The following is a 17,279-nucleotide window of genomic DNA, read 5'->3' on the forward strand; positions in this document are numbered from 1 at the left end:
GGATAGGGTGTGGGTCAAGCAGTCTTACTGCATTAGCCTCTCCTTTGTACATTTGGAAATGAAGAGGTTGATGATCTCACCCTACTTTCCATTTTCACCCACCAAAAATTACTCACTTAATACAACTTAACATCTTTTTTTTCCAAGAGAACATGGGCTGGATTTGATGTAACGTGTTGATCTTTCAAAATAGGAATGCGAGAATAAAACAGAGAAGACCTTACAGCTAGAAAACTAGGGCCAGTCCTGTATTTAAAAAAAAGGAACGAAAGAGCTGTACCCACCCCAAGACGATACATTGTCCCCAGTGCTTGATTGAACTGGAGAGGCTCTTCCATCAGGGAGCCAGCAGGAGAAGTTAAATATACAATACATGAATGACTACCTTTAATTAAAGTTATATTTACTTCAGATTGGCACTCAGCTCAGACTTTACCCCTTAACAAGAATGTACGCAGCCAAGAGCAATGGCAGCAGTCCATGTGGAGTGATCCCAGAGGGCAACACAAATTAGAAGTTTTACAAAGCACTTCTATGAAGGGTAACATGTTGCTTACTGTGGGCTGTTCAGGTCATTTTGGTATTAAAAGTGCATGCTGCATAGTGTTACATCACACAGATGCCCAGGCAAGACTTTCACCAGGGCAGGATCAAATCAAGGTTATTAGTGACTTATTTTCATGATTGTTAAGAACTGAAGGGCTAGGGACAGAAGATACATGTCAGCTGGTTTACGTGATCCGAAACTGGTTTAAACCTGTAACAGAACAGAAGTTTAATGAACACAAACCAGTTTCAAAATGGCTGAAGCTGGGTTAAGATAAACCTGGTTGAATGAATGTAGTATCAGATTTAACTGGTTTAGGTTAAACTGGTCTATGAAACTTCTGACCCAGATCCCTTCCTGGTTCAAGTTAAATCAGAGTCCCCCAGCATGCTTTGCAGCCCTGGGTTGGGCTGTGCTGTCTTCTTCAGAGAGCAGGGCTTGGCCTGCCCCTCTGCTCCCTAGCTGAAGCAGTGAGGACTGCTCACTGACCAACCCCCCACCTCCCAAGCAAACCCCTGCTGGGGTCTGGGACCAGGGAGGGGGGTTAAACTCCCTTTTCCCTGTCCTGTTTACTTACTGCTGTGGACTACAAATCCCAGGGGCACCCAGAAGCAGGAAGAAGAAGTGATGAGCAAGCCTGCAGAGTCCTGGTGCTGTGAATGTGGGCTACAAATTCCAGAGACCTCAGAGGCAGCAGGAAGAGGAAGCAAACACAAGCCCCATGCTGGCTATGTGCCAGAGAGCAGTGCTCTAATACCCACCCCCTGCCCCCGGCTTCTGGCTTGACCCACTGCAGGCATGTGGCTGCATTTCCTGAATCAAAAGTGAATGCCTGTTCATTTGCTTATTGGTTAATCTTTACATCTTAGACTAACCTGCAAAGGCTGAATCAATTCAGCCTCAGGCTTTTTGGCTGTCTGTACTTAGCCAAGAGGTTTCCTTCCATGGCCAGGGTGTCCCATGCTACCCTCATCAAGGATGGAACTGTAATCCTTTTGAGACCCATTTCCCTTCTGTCTGTGGAACTGAGAGGCTAAGTCCCTCTGGGTAGCAAAGGTCAAAATCATATGCCAAAGTCTAGAACTGAACCTCTCCCCAGTCCAAGGTTCGCATTAGTTGTGGGTCACTTTACATCTAAGGCCCTCCCTTTCCCTTCTGCAAAGAAGGGAAGCAAAGGAACTCAGACTCAACCTCTTCTTTGGATCCCAGCTTAGGGACCTTATGTTATGTGGCCAGGGCAATGCTTCCCAACCACTCTCCTGGGCCACTTCCTGCCTTACCTGCTTGTCAGTCTCTCTCCTCAAGTTGCTCTTTCCATAGCTTTTCTCCACCTGTATATCTGAAGCCCCTCCAGCTATTATCTCCACCTCCCCCCTCCACAGTTATGCCTGGGACACAATCATTCACAGAAGCGCTTTTCTGATTGACAGTTTGGGGTAGGTAAGGAAGCCTTTCATTGCTGCCATCTGAATCATATCCACCCTATCACATTAGTTTTATCCAGAAAGCACTTGAACATCAACTTGATGTTAAGCCATGCTTAATTTCTATTAAAGTCAGAGTTAAGTATGTGCTCAGGCACTTGAACTGGTGCCTAAAATTTGATCCTACTGCATATGAAACTCCCTTGGAAGAAAACTGAAACTCGGTGCAGTGATGGCAAGCTGCAGGGAAAACAGTGTGTTTCTAAGCTTCTGATGTGAATTCTTCACACCTTTTGGGTAATTGTGTGTCTACTGCCATACTGTATTTAGATCACTTCTTTCTTTCTCAGTAGCCTCTGTTTAAAACACAGCAGTTTCTCCCTCTTGATCACCAAATGATCTGTCTCTCATGCTGAACGCTGGGCCTTTGTAGTGTAGATTTGCCCCACGTGCAATTTACTCTTGCATTCAGTTTCAAAAGACTCCAAAAAGTATTTGAACTGTTATACTGACAGTAGGATACCACTGTATCCTGCTAGGATCAGTAAATTCCAGCAGTGACAGGGTTAGGGAGAGATTTTACTCAGAATCACCTCTGGGTTTTCTGTATTCATAGATGTTAGGGGCTGGAAGGGACCTTACAGGATCATTGGGTCCAGCCCCCCTGTACTTGGGCAGGAAAGACTGCTGGGGCCAGCAAGGTGGGCATCAAGATGCTTTTTGAAGATAGGCAGGGTGGGTGATTGTACCACCTCTTGGGGGAGCCTGTTCCAGACCCTCAGCACTCGACTTGTAAAGTTTGTCCTTATGTCCAGTCTGCAGCAATGTTCAATCACATTGTGTCTATTTTTTCTTGTCTTCTCCTGGGCTGCCTTGGTGAACAGATGCTCCCCCAGTCTCTGATGTATGCCCCTAATATACTTATAGGCTGCTACCAAGTTCCCTTTGAGTCTTCTCTTCTCCAGGATGAACAGTCCCAAGTCTCTCCTTGTATGACCTGCTCTCTAGACCTCTAATCATGCGTATGGCCCTCCTTTGGACTCTCTCGAGTGTCTCCACACAGATATGTGAGCCATGCTCTGGACTCACATATCTAAATGTCTTCCTCCACACAAAGCAGCAACCAACTTATTGGAAGGTACAGGGCAGCTTAGCCAACAGATTGATAAACTGAGGTAACTGCAATGTAGTGTACAATCATAGCCAACCTTAACAATAAATATACAGTAACCCCTTGGTCCCTTCTCATAACTCTACCGGGTACCAATTCCAGTGTACTATTTATCAAATCCATTGAATAATAGAAAAGAAGGGTTGGAGATCATATAGTCCAATCCCCTCTCTGAGGCAAGGTCATCCCTAGCCAAACCATCCTACACAAATCTATGGTCTAAACTCTCTGTGCTCTGACCGCATGACCCAAAATTGTCTATCTTCATAAACTTCTGTTCAGCATCCTCAGCACTTGTCTGCTTCCAGGTCTACAGCTTTACTTATCTCAGAAGAAGAATGCCCAGAAAGTCACGTGGTCAGAAGTGCACAATACCGCAAAAGAATATTGACTTTAAACAACAGCCAAAGCCAAAAGCTCTTTTTAAGCAGCTAGTCAGGTTGTGTACGACTCTATGGATTTGCTCTGACCATGCACTGAAACCTCTGGACAACAATTCCTGGGGAAGGCTATCGGCACTCTGCATCTGCTCTGAAGTGAGGACGAGGGAACAGATGCTTTGACAATGCAACATATTATGGGCCAGAAATGTGCATGTCTTAGCTTATGCTTCACACTAAAAATATAGGCAGATGCATAATCAACTTCAATACAGATAAAGGGGGGAAAAGGAGTGTTTATGTTATGTTCTAATGTATGAATAAACGCCGCGTTTGGTAATGGTGATGGTTAAAATGTGTTATATAACCCTATTAAATCAGACCTTTCCCCTTCTTTATGGAACTCAAGATATGTCTTCGTTAACTGGGACTACAGAACATAGGCCGAGATGCCCAAATATCACAACTGGCCAGAATGTCCTACTCAAAACTGTTGCATAGAGTCAGAAAGTCACCTGGTCAGAAGTGCACAGTACCGCAAAAAAATATTGACAATGTACCAGCTTGTCTTTGCTGGAACAAGACAGACTTACAGAAAACCCAATCATGCAAAAAGTTCTGGGTCCTCTTCTGGTCACTCTCTCTCCAAACATTGCCTTCATAAATAATAGTCACTATGGAGCACGGTTATCAAGATAAGCAAGACCTATATCACCTCCTTGATGCACTAGCCTGGCTCCTTCCAGGAAATAAATTATCAGGACGTAGCTCATTTCCTCCCACAGTCACTAAAGGGAACAGAAAGATTCACCTGCAACACTGAGTAGAGAAGGGCTCTGTGAATTGTGGCATCAATGAATCATGGGAAACCCAGATAGATGTACTTATAGTTTTCCCCCCACAACCACCGCAAACACAGGGTGAAAGGACGATGCTTATACCAACAGAATTTAGGCTTGCTTAATCAGTCCATGAATGTTGGACCTGGGGCAAACACAGGTAAAACATCCCCCTATATTATTAAATACTGGCCCGTTTAGCAGTCAGCAGCTTGGTTAGCTGTGTGCCAAAGACCAAAAGCTGAAAGGTTAGCATTGTGCCACACTGCTTAGAAGAATGAAGTATTTTGCTTGGTTGTTTTTAAACCCTAGTGCCGGTTGCTCGCCCAGAGCTTTATTTGTTAATTGACGTGGTCTGAGGCCCTTTAGAGAAAGGATACATTTCATAAAAATCATTTTGACCACAGATGGATTTCAAGTCAATTACTTGGCATTTATTGCTTTTCATGAGTATCCACCAAAATGGATTGTTTTTGGAAGAAAGATTCTGCATGTCAAGGTCAATCTGCCTTGTGCAGCTCATTTCCATCAATCCTCCCATGAATTCCTTTTAGCTCAGGCTCTGACTTTCTCTCGACTGCCTGAGCCAATCCCCTAGGATAGCTGATTGCACAGGGAGCTCGCAAAGTTTCCAGCCTTGTCTATTAAAGTCTTCAAGCTGCAAAAGGAGACAGATGCAGCCCACCTTAGTCATGAGTCATAAAATATACTCATCTGGGCACAATGCGTCTTTTTATTTCCCCTGCGAAAACGCACAAAAGTTCTGCAGCTGCACCATAATATGCACAGCCCTTTCAAAAGCACATTTCCAGTGTGGCTTAGTTTCAGCCAACTGATGCTTTCAATAACAAAGGGCCAGATTTTCACACTGAGCAATACACAGGTAGAGGAACCTGGCTCGGAGCAATTAGTAAAAGAAGGAAGGACTAAGGAAGGAAGGATCACTGCTCTTGTGGCTCCTATTCCCATCTGCTACATATTTCTATAGCAGAATCCAAGATCCACCCAACTCATCCAGCTTCTCATTTTTTTTCTACCTGTCCTTGGTCTTTTCTGCAGCTCTGCCTTAATTCATCTGCATAATGCAGGGCACTGCAGCCCAGATGATGCAAAGCTCATGCAGAGGAAGGTGCAGAGTAAGTTGCCCATGATCTTTAGCCTACCAGGCAGCCAGGCAAAATGAACTGTACTGATGGAGAGGGGAGGGAGGGGGAAAAAAAATCAGTGCACATCCCAGGTCAGCACCTCTCAGAGGGTGCTGCGGTAGAGCTTCGTCTAGAGCTAGTTACCCTCCTCAGATAGAAATTCTCTCTGGGACCTAGTATTTACAAGAATGCGCTGTAGAAAAAAAGAAGTTTGTCTATATGCAAATAAGGTAATAGATAAGATGTAGGCAAACCGTGCTCATGAATATGCAACACAAACATGACTTATGCAGGACTACTAAAACTGCATCTTGTATTTGCAGCGCACAAGTCTTATGTACAGCCTTTCTACATTGGTTTCCTTGCGCTGATCACCTCCACTCGCCCCGGGCGCTTTAAGCAATGTGACTACCATCTGTCACATGCTTGTTCTCTCCTCCTCCTCCATGATGGCAGTGGCAGGTCTCAATTTAATAGGATTTTTTTTTTGCCTTCAAACAGTGGCCCGGGATAGGTAAAATGTGAGGGTGAATCAAACGTGTTCTCTTGCAGCTATTCTGTCGTGTTATTAATACAGTCATTGTTGTTCAAGCTGGTAAGACTTGGAGCTCCATGGAGAGAGCAGGACAGCAAACAGAGCAGCAGAGTACCCTCTGAGCAGGATGAACACAGCTGAGGATTTTCCCTAGGAAGGGTAGCTGTGAAAAAGGACACATGGAAGAAAGGGGTGAAGCACTTGGAAAATGAAAGTGTCTGTAGAGTACATGCATTTCCCCAGGGGAATGAAGGTTAGGAGGACAGGAACCTACAATGCCTCCTGGAAGTCCCATGTCTACGGGAATAAGAGTGAGGCTGTAACCATCATTGTCTCTCATGTAATTTCTGGACTATTTCTTGCATTAAAAAATGCCTCACATCCAAAAGCTTGTCTAACTCTACCCCAAACAGAGTTGGTCTAATAAAAGATATCACCCTGAGAAATGGTTGGGAATAGTTGAGACATATGAAGTGTACCTCCGCTCTCTGTTCCTATTAGAGAAGTTTAATACTAAATGCTGACTATCACCAAAATGATGGGGGGGGTGGACACATTTTTGGGGGTTTAAGAAAAGCAGATCTATCATTCTCACACCAGACATTTTTGAAACGGTAAAAAAGTACGTGCCATCCTCAGCGAGTTCCCTTTGAAAACTGCAAATTTGCCCTCGTCAGATGCATCCACAAAAGATCACAAAGCTTCTTGTGGGATTGAATTTTGTCATTTTTCATATCAAAACCTCTGCTTTTTGGCAGAACTGTCAACCCTTCACCTTAGAGCAGGTATTCCCAGATTTGAACAAGTATAGTGTTCACACATGAATACCGGCAAAACAGCAATTACAGGTTTCTCGTCGCTTTAGATCACATCTAGTCCTTTTTCCAACCTGGCTGCTGTACAAAACTCTGTCTGAACTCATTTACAGCTTCCGAGCAAGATAAAAACCTGGGTGGCATGCTGTACGCTTTGACCTGTTTTTTCATGGCTAACAACAAGAGGAGCTTTGCCAATCATTTTGCATCGTGGCGCGTCTTCCAAAGTGACTGATGACAAAACTAACACTTCAACAACACCTAAAGCAGGTCCTCTGTGATATGGCTCAACTTCAAAACAACAAGAGGCCTGAGGTGGAGAAATCTCCCGTTCAACAGGTCTCTTCAAAGACAACATGGTTATTTCAGATCCGTGGGCTTCCCAAAGTAATCAGCCCTGCTCCATAAATAGATGAGAGAACTCTTGCATTTCTTCCAGCTTCAGCAATGGATTATAATGTTTCCAGAGCCGTCTTTCAATGTGCAGCATGATGTAATGCAATTTTTGTCCTAAGATATTTCTCTCTGCTGTGGAAGAACGAGTGTTGTGCCAGATTCAAGAATGTAAGAGCGACCCCAAGGGAAGCAAAGGGAAGTGTGGTGAGAGGTAAGTCTGCTGCAAGACACGGGGATCCCTGTCCGCTGCACTCTGTTGCCTTTTATCCATGGCCAATAAATATGAGACACAGCTGAAAGTGATGTGACTATGCCTCCAAGTATCTGGGGAAGCTAAAAGATCCAAAACTTGGAAAAATAGAAGAAAAAAAAGACAAGCATAAGGTAAGAGGATAGCTATGAGTGTGGCAAAACAGGATATTCGTGCTTAGAAACGGGGCAAAAACAAGAGACAGAAAAAGAAGGGGGAGGCATGGAGGAGAAAGGAGATAACAACAACAGCAAAAAGGACCACTTTTGGGGGCACTTTCTGCATCCACAGAAAAGCAACCAAGCTTTGCCATAGCCACGTAAACCTGGCATAAACCAAAGGCAGAAAAGCATCGTCTGTCATTCCACTCCCACTTCCTAGGGAACTACTTCACTTGCAATAATAATAGACTTTAAAGTAGCATTGATTGAAATACAATTTAAAATCTTCACCCCAATTCTACCCTATCGTTTTGTGATGGCTGTGAATGTAGTTCTTCAAGGGAGGGACCATCCAGGGCCGGTCGCACCGGACAGGGAAATGCGAGCGCCTGCTCCAACAGGTGCGCTGAAGCAACTGCAGCAGAACTTAATTGAAGACCCCGGTTGCCTCAGCAAAAGATGAAGGGGAACTTCTGATGGTGCTGTTAATTAATGAGCCTCCCCTGAGGAGCGTGCAGATGTGTAATTTCACAAAGTACTGCTACTAAATCAATTCGCAGGAGACTGTTTCTTAGGGAGAGAAAGGCAAACTTCCACGCTGTTTATGGCTGCTTACTGCTTTGCAGCTTCCATTCGCAAGAGGTGATGATTAGACTGGATTAAAAAAAGCCAGAGGAAATGTTCATTAAAACATCCATCCTTTAGTGAGCTTTTTTTCTTTTTAACCATTTCGTCACTGATCAAGAGGTGGGACAAAAGCATCACCCAACAATTGAGCCTTTTCTCTTTCTTATGGAAGCAATATTTCATTTTTGTAGAGCTGGCTCACATATGGTAATAAAGAGGCTCCACAATCTCTCTCGCACCTCGTTGTTCTGCTTGCGCTGAGTAGGCAGACAGCTGGGCAAATGAAGCCCAACTTTTTAGTATCATCCAACTGGACTACTTAAAAGGCAGAGATGGGAGAGAATTTCTAACTGATGGGGGGTTTTTTTCTTTTTTTGTACCTTTCTTCCCAAAATATGCCAGGAAGGAATCTGAGGTACTCCACCTCATTTCGGTCATCACCTTGCAACCAAAATGCAACAGCATCTGCTTCCTGTGAAAACATGGTCCTCTTTGGGGAGATAAACCCTGTGACCAAGAAACTGCACCTGACTTTATGGAAGTCTGCCTGATCCAACAGTTCCCAGGGCTGCAGTTCTCCAGCAAACGCGGGAGCAAAACGTCCATGTTTTTAATTTAATGCTGCTCATTGCTTAGCCCTTCTGGACAGTTGTCCCGCTGTGCCAACCCCATGGCCCCAGAAACTGGCACAAGAAGCAAGGGGGAGTTCCCACTTTTATACAAAAAATCATAGGGGCTAGGGTCACAAGCCAATGAGCCAAAGGGAGGGAGCAGGTAAAGAAACATCAACACTTCGGTAATGTTCACTCAGCACCTTAAATGTCCCCCTACACCTCTGGGACACCGAACAAGCCTTTAGACCCTAAAGCACTCAAACAGCAGCCTGCAGCTGCCCCCAAGTCTGAGTGCAGCTCCTTCAGTCCCCTGGCTGACCGAGACAGTGAAATCTCCAGCTCCGGTGCGCGCTCCTCTGCACAGGGCTGGCCAGGCTCCACGTGCACACTGCTCTCCCTGCCCCTTACTCCAACCTCAAGCTTCCTCTTCCTCTTCTCCTTGCTGCCCAGCCCATGGGGATTTCTGGGAGTTGCAGCCCAAATTAGCAGACGGCACCCGGCTGCACGTGCTGTTACACACGTTGCATTCACTTTAAACTACTTGCCCACCAGCTGAGTTCTACGTCACCTCTCTCCTAACTTCCCTTCAAGATTGGGACTTGGCATTTCAGAAAAATGGATCACACGTGGAGATATCACAAGCAGATTAACACACATAGGGCACGTCAGGACGAGCACGGTCATGGGGTACATGGTGCTGCAAACACATCTGCAGCACCACATACCAAACAATCTGGTGTAATCCACACTGCCAGGGCGTGCTGCCCCAGCATGCACAGTGCAAGGTTTCTTTTCTGCAGGATTTGTTTTGACCCCTGGATATCCAGGGGTCAAGAAAAAAAAATGCAGGGAAAAAAATCGGTGCAACACACTCTTGGCCAGAGCATGCTGCTGAAAAGTCGAGCCTGGCCACTCAGAGCCACGGTGTGGCTGTCGGCCAGGCTCTGCTTGGCAGAATCGCTGTGGCTGCAGCCCCAGGAGGCCCCCAGACCCCAGTTAAGGCTGCTGGGTCCAGCCCATTGCTGGCCCCAGCCTCCCCTACCCCACCCAGGGCAACTTGCCATGCGCCAAAGCATGTGTGGCAAGGGCATTCCCCAGGGATAAGTAGTAGTGGTGCAAGGTGTGCCGCCGCTACTTGTCCCCAGGGAACCAAATGTCCATGCATGTCTGGATGCATCCGTGAAGGGTTCAGTTTAAACCGTGCAGACTCCAGAAACTTGCAAAACATGACCCAGCGACAAACCAGAGTGGAGACTTGGAGTGAGGTGTCCTACAGAATAGGTGAGTGCTTGAACTCCTGGGTTACTGGCTATCCTCGTGCGGGCAGGGGTCCTACTCTCGTATTGAACAGACCCTTCATCCTAGACCTCGGAAACTGTCCCAAACAAACTTTGCTCAGGAAATTTCTCACCAGCTCTAAAAGCTAAGTACATAAATACTGTGAGATACGTTCCTCCCATCCATCGAGGTCTGTTGCAACCATGGGAGAGAAATTCTTCCAGCCTCCAAATATTGTCTTTGCTGGATCTCACTATGATTCTCCTAGCTGTTGGAGGGCATCCTTGCCCATGGGTTTTGTTTTGTTCTTTAAACTGTTCTGTATTAGGTAACTCAGGATTATTCCTCAGCTTTTTGCACTTTATCCTTAACAGAATTTCGACAACTCTGCTATGTAGTCATGTTCCCACACTCAAATGATTTTGAATACTCAAGAATCTTGATTTGATAAATTTCTTATCACTCAGGATGATGTCTAAGCATTTAACATATGTGCTCCAGAAATACTGACTAGACATATGACCCCAGTGCTCTTCCTGCCATGGCAGGGGGTCGGACTAGATGATCTGCTCAAGTCCCTTCCGAACCTAGAAACTATGAAACTATATTTCAGACCCTAACGGAATTGCACTAATTGCAGTTACCGTAACTTGAATCGCTAAAGACAATGGGTTGTGCCGCTAAGTGCATCATAAACCAAGTATCTCCCTCTATAATTAACCAGGCAGCTTTTTCAAACCCCACTAGTAACTGAAGAGCAAGCTATCAATAATAAGCAGATGGCCATTAGCATAATCCATAAAACCAAAAAAGTTACAGTACTTTATATCTATCAATACTGATTTGTAGCATAATGGTGAATTGGCCACCATATAGAGAATGGTGAGTAACAAAGTAGGGTATGTCAAAGACATCGTGTTAATAATAAACAGGGTGTTTTCTCTAAAGGAAAATATTTTCCATCTTACAGACTGTTTAGCAGGGAGTTCTTATCAAGTGTATACTAATTTCAGTGTGCACATACTGATCAAAACAAGGGAAATTGCAAGTTTTCATTGGAGCAAATTGAGCTAAAGAATTAGAAACTGAACAGAAATAATCTTGCATGAGCTGAACCAATTCTAGGTTGCTAATATGAAAGCAAATGGATTCAGGGATCCAGGCATCTTCTGCCTAAAGGAAAAAGGTAGAATTTTTGAGCTTTGTTAGCTTTGAAAAACTTGCCTTGGATTAGGTCTGACAGGTCTTTGACAGACTTTTCTGTTGGCTTTCATTAAACCCACCAAATGCATAACTATCAAAGCTCATGGACACAAAGTATTAAAGCATGAATCTTTAACATTTACTGTAGGGTTAGGGGGGACTGCAGAAAACTCACACAATTTACTCTTTTGAATTTCTTATTCCTCAGTCTGGTATACTAACAGGTAATCATTTAATATAGGTAGCTTGCTTTTTCATGTTAAACCAAGCTGCCTGCATTTGATGATATGTAAGCACTGGAGGATGGAGGTTAGGGTTGACAGCATGCATTAAAGTATGTCCTGCAACTTTGGTGAAACTGTTTAATTTTGCTGCTGCCAAATCTCCGAATCTCTGAATCACCCAGGCCCATCCCCTGCCCGCTCTCCCAGCTCAGAAATGGCTGCCCCACCCACCCCAGCTGCTAGCACTTGGGGAAAACAAGCCCTGACCTACCAGGTGCTGACGGGTGGGGGGGTGATCCCCACTGCCCTACACTGCCCCCTGCTGCATGGGGGGGGGCTCTGCACCAGCCCCCCAACCCCCCCCATCTCAGCCACCCCATGGCTGCCCCTCCTGCCCCAGCTCTGGCCCTTTAAGGGAAAAAACAAACCCCAAACCCCAGACTCATCAGTTCCTGCCTGGCAGGAGGCAATCCCCACTGCTCCCCGCCACCCCATGCCACATGGGGGGGACTCTGTAGAAGCCCCCTGAGGCCACTGCAGGAGCTGGTGAGACCGGGGTATTTTTTGTGGGTTTTTTTCTTAAAGGGCTGGAGCTGGGGTAGGCAGAGGAGCCACTGGGGGGGACTGGGACAGCGGGGAGGTTTGGGGAAATCATGGCAGAGACCCCTATGCAGCATGGGGCAGTGGGGGGCAGCAGGGATCACCCCCCCACCTGGCAGCATCCAGTGAGTAGGAGCTGGGGCAGGCAGGGCAGCCATGGGGGAGGCTGGGGGAGCAGGCAGAGGTCAGAGGGTGCTCATGGGGGCAGGCAAGAGATGGGGCCTGGCAGGGGTCCCCACATTCCCCCTCCACCCTCCTCCAGCCACCCCCTTCCCCACCCCCTACTTACCAGCTCCATGTCCGGCTCCAGCTCGCTGCTGCAGCGGGTGGGGACTGCCCAAATCATTGAAGCTATCCGAATCTTTTCCAAAGATATGGAGAGCTTCGAATTGATTCAGACCTTTCTATTGATCCCCTGATTCAATTCGGATTTGGAGATTCAGCCACCAAATCGGGCTGAATCTCCTCCGAATCGAATCATCACCCAAAGCTTCATGCAGCCCTACTAGCTCCTGCTGAGGCTACAAAGCCGGCCAAGTTTCCAGGAGATCGGTGCAGGGGTTTCTGGGAAACTGCACCTCGAGCTGCTGACAGGCAAAACTTATGACGTGAATGTGGGTGGGTGTAAGGCACAGGTGCTTTTCCGTCCCTCCCCCAGAGCACTGGGATTGGCAGTGACCTCAGGGAAGGATCACAGTCACTGGCCATACACATGTCAATATGAGAGCAGTCCTTCCCCCATTTCCCCCTGCCTCTCCTTACTTTCTGTTTCCCTGCGAGCAAGCCCAGCTTCGAAACTCGAAACGTTTAAAAACTTTCAAAATGTCTCAAGTGCCCTCATTTCATTTCAAGGCTGTTGTGAAGCCTTTCGGTTCATTTCAATTTTACTGTTTCAAACTCGAAATGAGTCAAAACAGCATCAAAATGAAACACCCAGCTAAATTTTGCACAACCCTACTACAAAACAAGCACTTTCAGCTAATCACTGTGAAGTGTACTTACATCTCAGGCTGGAAATTCATATGCAGAATTTCGTATAGAAATCTGCTTGACTATACATGTAAATACACAGTAAAATAAGAAAATTTACGCCGCATCTAGTGATTTCAAGCTCTTTACAAACACGTAGCAAGCCTCACAATTTCCTTTGGGGGGCAGATAAGCCTTAGTGTCACGGTTTTACTGAGGAAGAGGGTGGAAAAGTCCACATACCCTTGGGTGCTGAAAAATAAAGACATTGTTTAAGCATGGAAATAGCAATGCTATGTGCTTCAGAAGTGCACGGCACTTGGAAAAATCGCTCTACAACTCCAGCCAATTTTCAGTAGATCAGTCGCTACGGACTGAAGTAGCTAAATATCATCACCAGTGCTTAAAAAAAAGTAACATTTCACTCCCTCAACCTCCATTCATTTATTCTTTCTTCTCTTGCCCTTCCCCTTTTTTTTTTAAACCTTCATATGTTCTCTTCTTGTTTAAGCTGGATAAACAGTAATCCCTTCCAGTCTATTAGTCTACCTATGCAAACATTAGTACACACAGGCAGGGTGACTGCAATAAGTTGGCTAAGATCATGTGTTAAAACCTGGTAAGGGATTTCCCAACAAAACATGGAGTTCACCCAGAAAGCTGCTGTCACCATTCTCCTCTGACTATAAGGCTGCCTGCTGACTGTGCTGTTGCAGCAGGAGCTAGCAAACCCTGTGTTTTGCCCTGTGGGTATGCTCAACTATGCATGCAATGCCACTGTATAAAGAGAAAGACAAGCTCTGTAACCTCTGCCATTAACTCACGAAGCCACAAAACTGACCGCAGTCGGCTGGGCAGAGCGTACCTTGCAGCTCCTGTTATGCAATATATGTTTTCTATGTTCATGAAAAGAGAAAACAATGAGTTCTCACTGATTCAGTTTTCAGTTTTTTTCAGGAATATTCCTAGGGAACATGTGTATTTGGCAAACGTGCCGCTGCCATTGCATGCAGCCCTCGTTCAATAAAAGCTTTCCTTTGGCTTCTGTGAGCTATGACTCGGGGTGCAGAGGCCAGACTGTAATCATAAGATGTGCTTTAAGTGTGGGGCAGTGAATGGTGTAGGGGGTAAACTGGCACAGCAAAATGAAGTGTGGACAGGTTCAGGCTGAATCTAGCAACCATAGGTAATACACAGCAGTAGAGAAGCACAGCTTCACGGGCCTCAGCTGGTTACAGGCAACCAGAGTACAGCCAGGACTCTGGGTACGTAATTCTGGTTGCTAGCACTTTAGTAAAGTTTGGGCTGCCATGCCTTTACTGTGGTCATTCCCCAGGCTTACTAGCTCAAGCCCAAATAGTTGCACTCTCGTGTGCTAGAACTACAATTTCATATTACCGTGAAGATCTACCCAGAGCCATACTTTTGCACCTACAGTTGAGTCAGGATAGATTACTTTGCCCGTACAAAGTACTGGGGTAGCTTATTTTCTACTCAGGGCCAATCCAGCACTTTCAGTTCCCCACCCATTGCCACCCAGAGGGCTCCCAATGAGGACCGGTGGGCATGTAGCCTGTGCTCCCCTATCCATAGGGAGAGTCACAAACTAATTGATGCCAAGCACAGAAGTGAAGTGAATGGGTACACTGGGTCACTCATCTTCTATCCTTGAACATCACCAACGTGGTCCTACAACACTCACACTCAGGAAACCAAAAATTGAAAGGTGTAAGTGGTGACTGCATCTAGTTCTAGTGTGTATGCTGTGTTAGGAGATGTCATAGTCACAGAACCACAGAAAATGAGGGCTGAAGGGCCCTCAGGAGGTCACGTCTAGTCCAACGCCCTGCTCAAAGCAGGACCAGCCCCAACAACATGATGTCACTTGAGAAAAATGGGCTTGGGTATAAAAGATTACGAAGATATGTAGAAATCTACCCCTATTGGTGGGTAAAGCAGATGAAAGGAGAGCTAATGAAAATGGGGAATAAGGAGGACAAATAAGTGCAGAAGGGATGGTTTGCTGGCTGTAAAGAAACCTGAGTGTCAAAGACATTACATAAACCAAGCACTATTGTATGCACCAACCACAAGTACACAGAGAAAAAGGGAATTTACATTCAGGGTTGCATGCGGTCATCGTCTCCTTCCTCTCTCAGGGCAAAAGGGTTGTTAACCCAGAAGGGGATGAGGAAGCAGCTAGAAGAGCACCAGACAGGGCTGTGTTGGATCTGGTTGCCAAAAAGACAAGGATGACAATGCTGCAAAAGAAAAAGCAGAGGCAAGTTTATTCCTATATATGATGGGGGTGGCTATTGGAACAGGGGGTTTCAAGACAGCACTGAGAACTAAAGCAAATAGCTCTAGCAATAATCTCTTTCAAACACAGAGAAGATATGGGGCTTTAAGTTGAAAGAAGTCCGTGATCACCATCAGCAGTGGCAAGTGCCCGAGCAAGAAAACTAGTAACATTTGCACAAGTTTCACTTTCTTTTTAGTTTCCAGCCACGGCAGTGATGCAATCTGCTGTTTGTACGGAAAATGTGTCAGGGGAGGACAGATCACTCACCCAGGAGCATCTGCTCTACGCAGCCTTTCCACCATTAACCATACAAGTGAATGAGACAAACATCTGTGCAGGAGAGAGCAGATGCAGTCACAAACCACAAGTGCAGCCGGGAGCAGCGTGTTGGCGGGGGGAGAGGGGGGGTTGGAAAATGGAGAGCGGAAAGCAAGATGCATTGTTTGTCAGGAGCAGGGTCTCTGTCTGCAGATGCCTCACTGAGTCGTATAACCTTTATCTACTAACCACGCTGCCATCTGTTAGCATGGAGAGCAGCACAACGGCACTCAGGCATTGTGTGCATCAGATGGCACCACCTCTTCTAAGAGAAGCATCTGAAAAAGTCAATAAATGTGGAATTTGCCTACAGTGTGCAGACCACATGGGGAATCGTATCAGATGGCAACTACCGTTCTTTACAATGGAGGAACTGATGTATTAGGCACTTCCAACACGGCGCATTTGCAAGGTCCCTTTTTCTCGCCAAAGGGGAACTGAACTAAACTCTGCGAGCAGCGCGGAGAACGGGCTTCGGTTCATGGCTGCTGCTTCACAGCAAAGTGCTCGGTGTTCACTTGTGCGGAGAAGCTTCAAGAACTGCTTCCATCTCAGCTGATGCTACAGGCTCACGGGTTCTCCAGACCCCTGGTTGTCCCCTATTAATTCACTCCCCCTCTCTCTCATTCTCCTTCTGCCTCAAGCTGTACTGTCACTATTAAGAGCACAGGCCAGATGAGCAGTCCTAAGTTTTGGACAGTGTTTAACACATACTCTTGGAATAAGGGCCTCATTTAGGGCTCGCTTTATACCACGTGGGGTCTACAACCATTCTTGGATTTGCCCATGGGCAAAAGCAGAGTCAGTCATGTTCTGTGCATTCATCTTGTAGATGCAAGTGGCACGAGTCCTGCTGCTAACCACCCCTAATTCGTGAGCCTGCCCAGTGCTGTTGGTGGTGGCAACCCTCAGTCCTCCTGGATCATAGTGTATGCACAAGGGCCACCCAGACCTTTGATGCATATGCCTGGGCAGGATTTTTTTGGAGGAGCGGAGGCTTAAATGCTGTAAAGAAAAGTGAAACACCAGTTGTTAAATGCTTAGGAGAGAATCTACCCTAGGTCTTTGAAAGCTTTTGACCAGATCCTCAAACTGAAGTGGTGTAGGACCACTGAAGGCCACAAGAGCCATTGATTTAAATCAACTAAGGATCCATCCCTGCTTCAAAATTAACTAAACCCCATGAGAGCTCGTACAAACTGCTGGGCAGGGAAAGGCATGGCAAAACAGCCTGCCCAATCACTTGAAATACTGGCTGCAATATTTTGTTTTTAAAGTACAGCAACAAAATAATATGCCATACTGCTATGTTTTGATGGAAGCAAAAAATAAATAAATCAGGAATCGCATCTTTTTCCTGCCTATGGGGCAGGGGGCTGGACTTGATGATCTTCCAAGGTCCCTTCCAGCCATAATGTCTATGTCTATGAAATCTTTGCTATTGCAATGGAGAAGGGTGCTGCTTTTCTATTTGGTTCTCT

The sequence above is a fragment of the Gavialis gangeticus genome, unplaced genomic scaffold, assembly GCF_001723915.1.
Source record: "Gavialis gangeticus isolate Ggan-Ray unplaced genomic scaffold, GavGan_comp1, whole genome shotgun sequence".
NCBI lineage: Eukaryota > Metazoa > Chordata > Crocodylia > Gavialidae > Gavialis > Gavialis gangeticus.